General features: G+C 39.3%; 1 long non-coding RNA gene across 1 annotated transcript; it reads left to right on the top strand.

The window, feature by feature from the left end:
- Positions 1 to 10,133: 10,133 nt before the first annotated feature.
- LOC131171286 (uncharacterized) lies at positions 10,134 to 11,490 on the top strand. Its single transcript, XR_009141889.1, has 2 exons — positions 10,134 to 10,220; positions 10,666 to 11,490. It is a non-coding gene; the product is annotated as an uncharacterized LOC131171286 (long non-coding RNA).
- Positions 11,491 to 12,305: the final 815 nt, after the last annotated feature.

Here is a 12,305-nt window from a genome sequence, read left to right as displayed (position 1 = left end):
GAAAAATCAGTTGAGCAGAGTTCTGGTGCTACCTCCGAAAAGAAAAAGAAGTTTAGTGGACCCAGCAGGGGTCGAGGTGGCAGATTTGGCAGAGGCAGATTTTCTGGTCAGAGACCCCCTAGGTCTGGTCAGCAGTCAAGCAGGGGTTCACATTCTGCCCGCCCCTGTGAGACTTGTGGCAAGATTCATGGGGGGGAATGCTATTGGGCCACTGGAGCCTGTTTTAACTGTGGAGGCAAGGGCCATATAGCTAAAGACTGTACTAGTGCTCCGAGATATGGTCCAGCTCCTACTCGCCGAGGATCTATTCGCAGTCCCGCTCCCAGGTTCACACATCGGTTGGCGAGGAAGAGGCAGAGGTAGAGGCACCGCTCAGCAATGGCACAATTGGTCGGGCCAGACAAGGAAGTGCTTCAACTGAATCTACGCAATGAGACAGCGTGAAGAGGCCGAGACTTCGATGTGGTAGGGTACATTCTCTATCTCTCGATCAAGAAGTATTTGTATTATTTGATCCGGTTCAACCCATTCATATGTTAGTGCTAGCATAGTTTGTTCACTTGTCGCTCCATGTGTGCAAATGGGTTTTGAAGTGCTAGTAACTAGTCCGTTAGGACAAGAGGTCCGGGTCAACAGAATCTATAGAGACTGTCCTTTGGTGATCCAAGGACATGTTTTCCTGTCAGATTTGATTGAAATGCCCTTTAGGGAGTATGATATCATCTTGGGCATGGATTGGTTAGCTAGGCATCACGCCATGATTGACTGTAGATTAAAGACGGTCACTTTTGGTCTCCCTCTGTACGGTGATGTGGTAATACACGGGAGAGGCATTTATCGCCATCAAACATCATTTCGGTGCACTAGCTAGAAGGATGATTAAAAAGGGGTGTGAAGCATACTTGGCACATGTGATAGACACCCAAGTAGGAGTCCAGCACTAAGGGACATCCCTACGATATGTGACTTTCCGGATGTGTTTCGATGAATCGCCGTGATTACCTCCGAAAGAGAGGTGCGATTTGAGATTAATGTTATGCACAGTGTGGACCCAATCTCTATAACGCCATATAGAATGGCACTGCAGAATTGAAAGAGTTGAAAGTGCGATTGCAAGAATTGCTTGATAAGGGCTTTATCCGCCCTAGTGTGTCACCTTGGGAGCACCGGTGTTGTTTGTAAAGAAGAAAGATGGCACTCTCCGCTTGTGTATTGATTATCGGCATTGAATAAGGTGACAATAAAGAATAGATATCCATTGCCCGCATTGATGACTTGTTTGATCTTGAGGGGTGCAACATGTTCTCCAAAATTGACTGAGATCGAGTTATTATCACCAAAGTACAAGAGCAAAGTATTTCTAAAATCGCCTTGAACCCGCTATGGCCATTATGAGTTCTTGGTCATGCCATTCGGTTAACTAATGCTCCTTTGCTTTTATGGATCGATGAACACTATTTTCGCACCATACCTCGACCAGTTTGTTGTGGTATTCATAGATGATATATTGGTCTATTCGAGGAATGCGTAAGAGCATGATAGACATCTCGGATTGTATCTGCAGACTTTGAGGAGAAAGCGACTATATGCCAAATTGTCGAAGTGTGAATTTTGGTGAAAGAAATATCTTTTTGGGGCATGTAGTATCGAAGAGGGCATTAAGGTAGATCCAAGTAAGATTGAAGTCGCCCCATTGGAGGCCACCCGAAATGTCACAGATTCGCAGCTTAGGTTTAGCTGGATACTACCGTCGATTTGTGAAGGGATTCTCCATGTTGGCATCTCCATTGACCAAGCTGCTTAGAAAAGATGTAAAATTTCAATGGACGGATAAATGCCAGCAGAGTTTTGATGAATTGAAAAGATGTTTGACTGAAGCTCCAGTCCTTACCTTACCTACTCCAGGTAAAGAATATACAGTATATAGTGACGCTTCTCACAATGGGTTAGGCTGTGTATTGATGCAAGATCGAAATGTCATTGCCTATGCATCACGCCAGCTAAAACCGCATGAGAGGAATTATCCGACACATGACTTGGAGCTTATAGCTATAGTGTTTGCTCTTAAGATCCGAGACATTATTTGTATGGGGAGAAATGTTACATCTACACAGATCATAAGAGTTTGAAGTATTTGGGCACCCAGAAAGAGTTGAATTTGAGACAGAGGAGATGGTTAGAGTTGATAAAAGACTATGATTGTCTGATAGACTATCAGCCAGGGAAAGCTAATGTTGTGGCTGATGCCTTAAGTCGCAAGACTATGGCAAGTCTACGGGTTACTCCTTTGTCTTTGGTACATGAGTTAAGATCATTGCATGCTAGTTTAGAGATTAGTGATGATGGGCGACAGGTTGCATGGCATGTACAAATGTTGATTGATCGATTAGAATGGTCGCCGTAATGATCGAAGTATCGGTTGATGGAAGAAGTCCGACAGGCAAGAAACCGTAATTCTCACTCGAAATGATGGTCTATTGCTACACCAGGCGTAATGTGTGTTCCTAATGATGTTGAATTGAGGAGGATCATTTTAAAGGAAGCACATGAGTCTCCTTTGCCATGCACCACGTGGTACAAAAATGTATAGAGGGCTAAAGGAGTATTCTTGGTGGATGGGTATGAAGAGAGATGTGGCGAGTTTGTATCCAAATGCCTAACTTGTCGCCAAGTGAAGGCAGAGCATCAAGTACCACTGGTTGTTACATCCACTACCGATGCAGTGGAAATAGGAGAGAATAACGATGGATTTTGTGATGGGACTTCCGAGGACACGTAAGAGTCATGATGCAAGATGGGTCATTGTTGACGATTGACTAAATCGCTCATTTTCGCCGATCCGATGGACTACGCTTTAGAAAGATTGGCCAAGTTATACATCGATGAGATTGTGAGATTGCATGGAGTGCCGTATTCATCGTATCGACAGAGATCCTAGGTTCACTTCTAGATTCAGGGTAGTCTTGAGAGCCCTAGGAACTAGATTGAACTTCAAGATCGCATTCCACCCACGCATGCATGGCCACCCGAGAGGGTAATTCGATCTTGGAGGACATGCTACGGGCTTGTGTGATTGAGTTTGAGGGTAGTTGGGATACACACTTGCCTTTGATTGAGTTTGCTTACAACAAATGCTACCAATCAAGCATTGGGATGCCTCCATATGAAGCTTTGTATGGCGAAAATGTAGAACCCGTTGTGTTGGGATGACGTGGGTGAAAGAAAGATGATTGGACCCAAATTGTTCAACAGATCAAGAGAAAATCCGGTGATCGAGATCGACTTAGAGCCGCATCGATCGTCGTAAGTCCTACATTGATTTGAAGAGAAGGGATATTGAGTATGCAAGGGTGAGAAAGTTTTCCTCAAAGTTTCTCCTTGGAAGAGAATTATGAGATTCGCGAGAAAGGGGAAACTAAGTCCTCGTTTCATTGGGCCATATGAGGTTACGGAAAGAGTGGGTCCTTTGGCATATCGGTTGGCACTACCTCCGAGTTGGAAAAGATACATAATGTCTTCCATGTGTCTATGTTGAGGAGGTATCGATCGGACCCATCTCATGTACTACCAAGTAGAAGAAATAGAAGTGAATCCGGACCTCACATATGAAGAAGAACCCATAAAGATTCTCGCTTATGAGGTGAAGCACTACGGAATAAGCGGATACCGTTGGTAAAGGTGTTGTGGAACCATCATTCGGGCCAAGAAGCTACTTGGGAACGAGAGGAGGACATGAGGAGACAACACCCACAAATTGCTCGTAGATTGATACGTGTAAAATTTCGAGACGAAATTTATTTAAGAGGGGAGAATTGTAACACCCCGTTTGCATAGCTGGTAGATTTCATCGCTCCTGGACCTGTGTCAGGACAATTAATAGGATTAGTGCCACACTTAAGACAAGTTGAGATGACATATACTTAAATAATTAGTAATGTTTAATTAGTTAACTACAAATAAGAAAACCAGAACATAAGAGGTTAAACGAGCCGAGAGTCACAAATGATGAGTGACCTCCTGAACGATCACAAGTCGCTTTAAACTCAAATTTTGAACCGTAAAGTGACGCCGCGGTCCTTAGGACCCTCATGAACACAGTGGAAAAGAGAAAACCACGAAAAAGAAGCTGTAAGCGGTCAAATAATTAGGTCGTGAGCCGGAAGAAATATTGGATTATTTGCAAACCGGGATGAACCGGCGAGGGGCAATTTGGTCAATTGACCCCGAGAGCTGACTCCTGACCTAACTGTCAAATAAAATCGGAGAAAAGAAAATTTTGAAATCGAGAATTAAATTAAAGAAATAATAGAAAAAAAATAAATAAATAGAAAAAAAAAATGGAAAGAGGTTGGAAAAGTCAAAAGTTATGACATCATGTATGATGTCATAACTAAATTAATAAATTGAATTAATTAATTTGGAATTAGTGGTCTTTCATAAGCAAAAACGTGTAAGGGAAAAACAAAAGAAAATCTCTTCTTCTTTCATCTTCCTTGCCACCCCATCTTCCTCCCAAGTTCCTCCATGAGTGGACTTCCATGTAAGCTTACTTTTAAGCTTAGTTTTCTTCACTTAATTCAAATAACTCCATTAAAAACCTCCCTAGAGCTTATTGTTACAACTTGAGAAGAGGATTACAAGAAGAAGGAAGAGTTAAAGATAGGGTTTTGAAGCTTTAACAAAAGGTTAGTATGTTAAATTGTTACTTTTCCATTCAAATGCATGTTTAGGTAATTAAGTGAGCTAATAACTTGATTTAAATGAAACAAATATGGGGAAAGAATTAAATTGAAATTTTGGGCAGCTTGAGAGGAGTGTGGTTTGCATGAATATGATGCAATTGAGTGAGTTTAGAAGCTTTACTTAGTGAAATGATTAACATTAAAATTATTAGAAGTAGTTAAATGCAAGAGTTAGTGAGATTAAGGTTTCAATGCTAGGGTTTATGGACTAAAATTTGGAGAAATGCATAAATGGCATGTTTAACCTATTGTGACATGAAATAATGATCAATTAGGACCAAATAAATTGGATGGGAATGGTGGAAAAATTAGCTAAATTCGTAGGTCAATGGTCATGCTGCTGGCAGCATGACCAAACCCACTTTGAAGGACCAAAACTCAAATTTTACAAGTCCAATTGATATGCCACCAATTGGAGATGAAAATAGACATAAAAGAGCACAATTTTCATTAAGGAACCATTGCCAAAAACTGACCAAAACTTGGTGAAACAATTGACCAAAGTGAGTTGATAGCAGGCTGCACTAAACTGACCAAATGAACAGTAACTGTTCATTTGGTCATAACTCGAGCTAGGTAGGTCAAATTGACCTGAAATTTTACCAGCAATTAGATATGATATAGATCTAAAACTTTCATGAAGAACACCAACCCAAATTAGGCCATTAACCCTTTCAAAATCATTGAGCAAAATTAAATTACTGTACTGAGATTCTGCAGAATTTTCATTGAGCAGCAATGTTTGGATGGCTATAACTCTCTCTAGAAAACTCGGATTTAGGCGATTCTTGAACCGATGGAAACCTAAGACATAGTACAACATTTCATATGAAGAAAGTGAGACAAAATTATGAACTTAACTTGATCAAACAATTGACCAAAGTTGGACCAAAAATCTGCCAGCACCTAAATTGCAGTATGAACATTGCACGTGAACAGTAAACTTATTTTGGCCATAACTTGAGCTACAAAACTCCGATTGAGGTGATCCAAAAATGAGAATACACTTAAGACAATAAGGAACATTTTCTATGAAGGAAGTTTTGTCAAATTCCAACAGTAGATCGACCAATGGAATAGTGCAACTCGGAAAACCACAACCGAAAATTGGCAATTTTGCCAAAATGACCTAAGCTTTAAACAAATGACCAAAACCAACAAGTTTGGTGACCAAAATGTGGTATGTGGGTGAAGTTGGAGTTCCCATACCCATTAAGCCTTAGAAAGTCAATAATTTGACTTGAATAGTGCAGTGAATAGGAACCCGAAACACACAATTTCGAGAACGTCGAATTTAACACGTGAGAGCTAGGTAAATGTGAAGTTAAGTTTATTTTGGATTTATTTTAAGTTCTAGTACTGAAACATTGTAAAATTGTGTGTTTCAGTTGAAAAGAATATCGGAAAGGAACCCGAGGAACCGAGTCGAGGCTAAAGGACGACTCGTTTGAGGTTTGTGCACAACATATACTTTTATAATCATCTTTTGCATATCGTTTTAAATAATGTGAAATATTGGATTATGACATTCTTATGATGTTGATCTAAATTGTTGAAAGTTATTATGTATATTTGAAAAGAAAATGTTTAGCAAATTGTTAAGATAAGTTTTGAAACCACAGTGTCATGACCACATATTTGAACACCTCACTAGCACGACTAGTGGGGGTAATTAGTTTCGAATTTTGATTCCTACTCAGAAGTGTTGAGGTGTGCCAGTAGAAGAGGATGTGAATGGATATCCATATATTTGAGCTAGCTAGCCTTGTGATGTGATTTCTCTTTAGCCTCTGGCTATTGAGATTCTATTTGTTTCGAATGGCATGATTTAACTGTGGGTTTTATGAAATGTGTTTTGATACTTTGAAATAAACTTGGTTTACATGTAAAATCTTACAATGCATGATTGTATTTAATTTTCATGTTTAATCAAATTTTTGAATGAATGTGCTTTAAGTTTTGCATAAAGATTATTTTAGTATATTGTGCACCACTGAGTCTTAGTACTCAGCGATAGCTTTTATTGCTGTCGCAGATACAGAGATTAGAGGATCAGTGATCGAGCCGAGGTGTGTGAAGTCATCAGTTTGAAGCCTTCTGGTATAATTTATACACTAACTGTAAATACTTCTTTTGATGTATATATTGCACATAAATGTATGGACATGTAAAAATGGGTCTTGAGCAGCTTGTACACAAATTTGTATGAAGTTTGTAATAAAGTTTAGTTTGTGTTTCTTTTGATATAAATTTGTAAGGTTATGTATAAATTATTTTGTTTTTAATGAAATATGAATGATATTGATTGAAAGTATTTTGAGAATTATTGAACTTGTGAATTTTGATAAATTGATTGAGTTTGATTGTGAAACCGAAGTAGTGGTTGAGAAAATCTTTTAGAAGTGCTTTTTACAGGTATTCGAAGAACGGTTTTATCAAAATACAGAGGAAACTCTGTTAAAATTTTTATCAAATTTGCGGAAAACTAAAATGGCCAAAAATATTAATTAGTTTTAATTTCAACTAAATGTTTTAAATACTCATTAGAAATGCTCACCACTTGTCAAAGATAAGAAAATTGTTTTAAAATCCCTTGTAGGGTACTTAATGAGTTATCGGTAGGTGAAGTTCGGTAGTTCATTAGGTATTCTACGGGATCATGTTATGCCTTACAGAGGGGTAAGGTGTGACACTGATGGGTAATTTGAGGTTGAAGTTTAGAAAGCTATGGGCAGTATATATGATTATATTAAGGAGAATGAACACGTGAAGTATCTTGTTTGGAATTAAGACATGACACATATTTCCTACAGCCGTGTTAGTTCAGATGGAACTTATAGTTTATGGGGCTCATATTCATCCAGGATAAGCAATTTCCTACTAAGGCTGGTAGGGAATGATAATGTTCTGATAGTTAAGTTGGAAAAAAAAGGGGATACAAGAAAAATTTTCTATGGGTAATTATAAGTGTTACATAAGGTGAAGAATGTGCTGGTAGGAGTAAATCATAGGGTTAGAATCCCCGAAGCAATGGAACTAGTAATCAAGATAAGACTAAGAAATAAAAAGAAAGTTAAAGTTGATGATGGGATAGACATCTTTAAAGGAAAAGGTGTAAGGATGAGATAGGACTAAAATTAAGGAATAAGTACAGCAGGTTGAAAAGATACCAACAATACCAAAAATAGGAAAAGGGAAGTGGATAAGATGCAAAGGACAGGAAGAGAGCTAGATAGAGTCAGTTATGATAAGGAGTGTCTAACCACTGCCCCTGTGTTAACACTACCTATGAGCGGTGAAGGATACACCGTGTACTGTGACGCCTTCAGAGTTGGCCTAGGGTGTGTTTTGATGCAGAATGGAAATGTAGTGGCTTATGCTTCAAGGCAGCTGAAGAGGCATGAGCAGAACTACCCCACCCATGATTTGGAAATGGTGGCTGTAATCTTTGCACTAAAGATCTGGAGACACTATCTGTATGGTGAAGTGTGCGAGATATACACCGACCACAAGAGCTTGAAGTACATCTTCCAACAGAGGGATTTAAACTTGAGACAGAGGAGATGGATGGAGCTTCTGAAAGACTATGATTGCACCATCCAGTACCACCCTGGAAAGGCCAATGTTGTGACAGATGCCTTGAGCAGAAAATCTTCTGGCAGTTTGGTGCACATTTCAGTAGAGAAGAGACCATTAATTCAGGAGGTACATGAGTTGATGGATCAAGGTTTAATCCTAGATCTTTCAGATGAGGGGGTATTGTTGGCTCACTTTTCAGTGAGGCTAGACTTGAGGGACATAGTTAGAGTTTCCCAGCACAGAGACCAACAATTGATGAAGATTATAGAAAGAGTACAGTAAGGTGAAGGTGGTGAGTTTGGATTTGCCAATGATGGCGCCTTAGTGCAAGGTTCTAGGATATGTGTGCCTGATGTGGACAACCTTAGGAATGAAATCATGCGAGAGGCACACTACACACTGTACAGTGTCCACCCAGGTTCCACCAAGATGTACCATGATGTGAAAGATAGTTATTGGTGGAATGGCATGAAGAGAGACATAGCAAACTTTGTGTCCAAGTGCTTGACTTGTCAGAAGGTGAAGTTTGAACACCAGAGACCGTCAGGGAAGCTGCAAGAGCTCCCTATCCCAGAATGGAAGTGGGAAATGATCACTATGGATTTTGTGACTGGGTTGCCTCGTACCACGTGAGGATATGATTCGATATGGGTAATTGTAGACCGCTTGACCAAATCAGCTCACTTCTTGCCTGTGAAGACTACATATTCTGTGGCACAGTATGCCCGACTCTACATTCGAGAAATAGTCAGATTGCATGGAGTTCCGGCTTCCATAATATCTGACAGAGGGCCCCAGTTCACTTCTCGGTTTTGGAGAAAGTTGCAGGAGGCACTTGGCACACAGTTGAACTTCAGTACGGCTTTCCACCCTCAGACAGACGGACAGTCCGAAAGGACAATCCAAACACTGGAAGACATGCTTCGCATGAGTGTCTTGGATTTTGGAGGTCAATGGGATGAGCAGCTAGCTTTGGTGGAGTTTGCCTACAACAACAGTTATCACTCCAGCATAGGGATGGCACCCTATGAGGCATTATATGGAAGAAAGTGTAGGTCTCCTCTGTGTTGGACAGAAATGGGGGAAGCGAAGGTGCATGATGTAGACCTAGTGCAGTACACTTCAGAGGTAGTTCCTTTAATCAGGGAACGACTGAGGACAGCTTTCAGTAGACAGAAGAGTTATGCAGACCCCAGACGGAGGGATGTGGAGTTTGCAGTGGGCGACTATGTATTCCTGAAGGTTTCTCCAATGAAGGGAGTCATGAGATTTGGAAAGAAGGGCAAGTTGGCACCTCGCTATATTGGACCTTTTGAGGTTACAGATAGAGTTGGAGCAGTTGCCTACCGGTTGGAGCTACCACCCAACCTTTCTCACGTTCATCCCGTGTTTCACATCTCCATGCTCAGAAAATACATTCCAGATTCTTCTTATATACTACAGTCGGATGTAATAGAACTAAAGGAGAACTTGACATTTGAGGAGCAACCTGTAGCCATAGTGGACTACCAAGTGAGACAGCTAAGATCAAAACAGATCCCTATGGTTAAGGTTTTGTGGAGGAGCCAGTCAGTGGAAGAGTGCACCTGGGAGTCAGAACGGGACATGCGTAGCAAGTACCCTTATCTGTTCAATGTGTAATCATGTACTTTATTTTGCCTTGTGTAAAATTCGAGGACGAATTTTCTGTAAGGGGGGAAGAATGTAACACCCCTGATTTTTTATATATTATTATTGGGCTACGTGTAGGTATCCTCAATTCGCGGAAATTCGACAGTTGTCCGAATCTGTGAATTTCCGACATGACTCACAGAAAAGTCTCCGAATTTGATTGAGGTTTTGGCTACCCCACCATTATCAGGCATCCCGAGCGCGTTCCCGAAGTCGGAATCGGCAAAGGTAAAACCCGAACCTTGCTTTTTCGTAATTTTCTAGTGCTTAAATAGGATTAAAAATCCATAAAATATTCGTGGTAGCTTAGAAAATTACGATTCTTTTTGCAATAGCTTAGTAATATTTCTAAGGACCATGGGGCAGAGTTTTATAATTTTTAGGGCTTATTTGAGCAGTTTTTGCAAAAATGATCAATTATAAGGACTAAATTGAAATTTTACATATTGTGATGGATGATTGATTTGATGGGCCCAGGAGGGGCTGTGTGACGTGATTGAGTTGTGGATATGTGGATTGTGGATATAGAAGTGTGTTTTAAGCCCTTTTGCAGGTTGGGTAGGTCCTAGGTATAGGGAGACTCACGATTTTCGGCACGACTTAGGACGTATTTGGTCTTTTTCCTTGTTTGTATGAAGTCAAATTTATTAAATGATTGTAATAAAATTGTCAGGTGAGCCGGGACAGCCTTCATCCTCCGCCCAGCCGCCACAGTGATTGTCGTCAAGTCTGTGAGTAAAATATTAATTTTAATTGTAATTTCGATATTATTATATGTTCAACATGCCCATGCATCACTTATATGCATATATTTATGTAGTTAAACTCTAGGCACGATTTATGATGCATTGATAAATGTTAAAGTGCCATGATGTTGTTGTGGTAATTTGGAGCAGTGTGCGTGCGTGTGACGTGGTGTGGACTATGGATAGGACGGGTAGTCACGGCTTGAGTTCTTCGCTGGGACCCGATCCTTCGAGGGGTAGTCACGGCTTGAGTTCTTCGCTGGGACCCTCGATTTGGTTTATTAAGCGAAAGTCCGGCTTGAGTTCTTCGCTGGCACCAGGTTGGATTTAAGAGAGCTGTATAGGGGATCAGCTCCCATATGCTATGATTGATGCTACAGGGTGCGTGAGTGCTCCAAATTACCTTTTTGATGTTATGATGTGAAAATATTGTGTATGTTGCATTTCACTCCACAGGGCGCATTAGTTTCAGATAGTTATAGAGATTATGGTTAAAATTGATATTTTACTCTCTGAGTCGAACGCTCACTCCTGTTCAATATTTTTCCAGGCCACAGGAGGAGTTATTTTACAGAGCAACCTGTTTTTGCTTCCTCGCAGGTTTAATGTCGATTATTTAATTATATTATTATTCTCTAAATTTGTAATTTAGGACTCCGCATGTGCTAGTAGTAGCATTAAGCCTGTCAGGGACTGTATGAATTCAAGATCGCGTATTAATAAATGAAAAGAAAAATTTTACGAGTTTTAAATGGTTATAAATGAGGTAACAGGGTTGAGCTGGGCTCCCCTAATTTTTGTTTCTGATAATTTCTGGGCTAAGTTGGCCCGAAATATAATTATAACAGTTAATTTAAATTATTTTATGTGCATATTGGGCCTAAATTGTGGGCCTGGTTATGGATTTGAGGAATAGTTAGATTTACTACGGGTCTCGGGGGCTTTAAGCTGGCCCAGGTCCTAGTGCCGGTCCGGTCCATAGGTTGAGTCGTGACAATTAAATTATAACAAAATAGTTTTAAATTATATTAAATTATTTTTTATTTCACCTAATTAAAAGGGAGAGAGGAAAGTGATAATATAAACTTTAAAAAATTATATATATAATTATTATATTTAATAGAAATAAGAATAAAATTAAAAAGAATTGAATTAATATATCTAAATAAGCTCAAAATGATAAATAAATAGATAAAATATTTTTTTTTAAAAATGACAAATAAAATGGACAGATGGAGTTATATGCATTACAGCTTATTAATGCTATGATCACTTATTGTGATTCTTCAAACTGATTTAAAGATCAAAAAAATAAAACATTTAAGATGTTTTAACCTCTAAAAGGTTATTGTTATCTCTAATAAGATTAGGCATGAGACGTTGAAATAGAGGCTCCACTCAATGAGCTTTTATATTATCATGCGTGAATTTGATAAAGTAAATTTAAATAACGGCTCTTTAATCATTGCCCTTAAAAAATTAAAACAAAAAGTCATTGCTGGTAAAAAGATTGAAAAAAAAAAAATCATTGTTCTTAAAGAGAACTAATTAAAAAAAAAAAAACCTT

This window comes from Hevea brasiliensis, chromosome 12, assembly GCF_030052815.1.
Source record: "Hevea brasiliensis isolate MT/VB/25A 57/8 chromosome 12, ASM3005281v1, whole genome shotgun sequence".
In the NCBI taxonomy this organism is placed as follows: domain Eukaryota; kingdom Viridiplantae; phylum Streptophyta; class Magnoliopsida; order Malpighiales; family Euphorbiaceae; genus Hevea; species Hevea brasiliensis.
The sequence above is the reverse complement of the archived record's forward strand: the minus strand, read 5'-3'. Positions and strand labels throughout refer to the sequence as shown.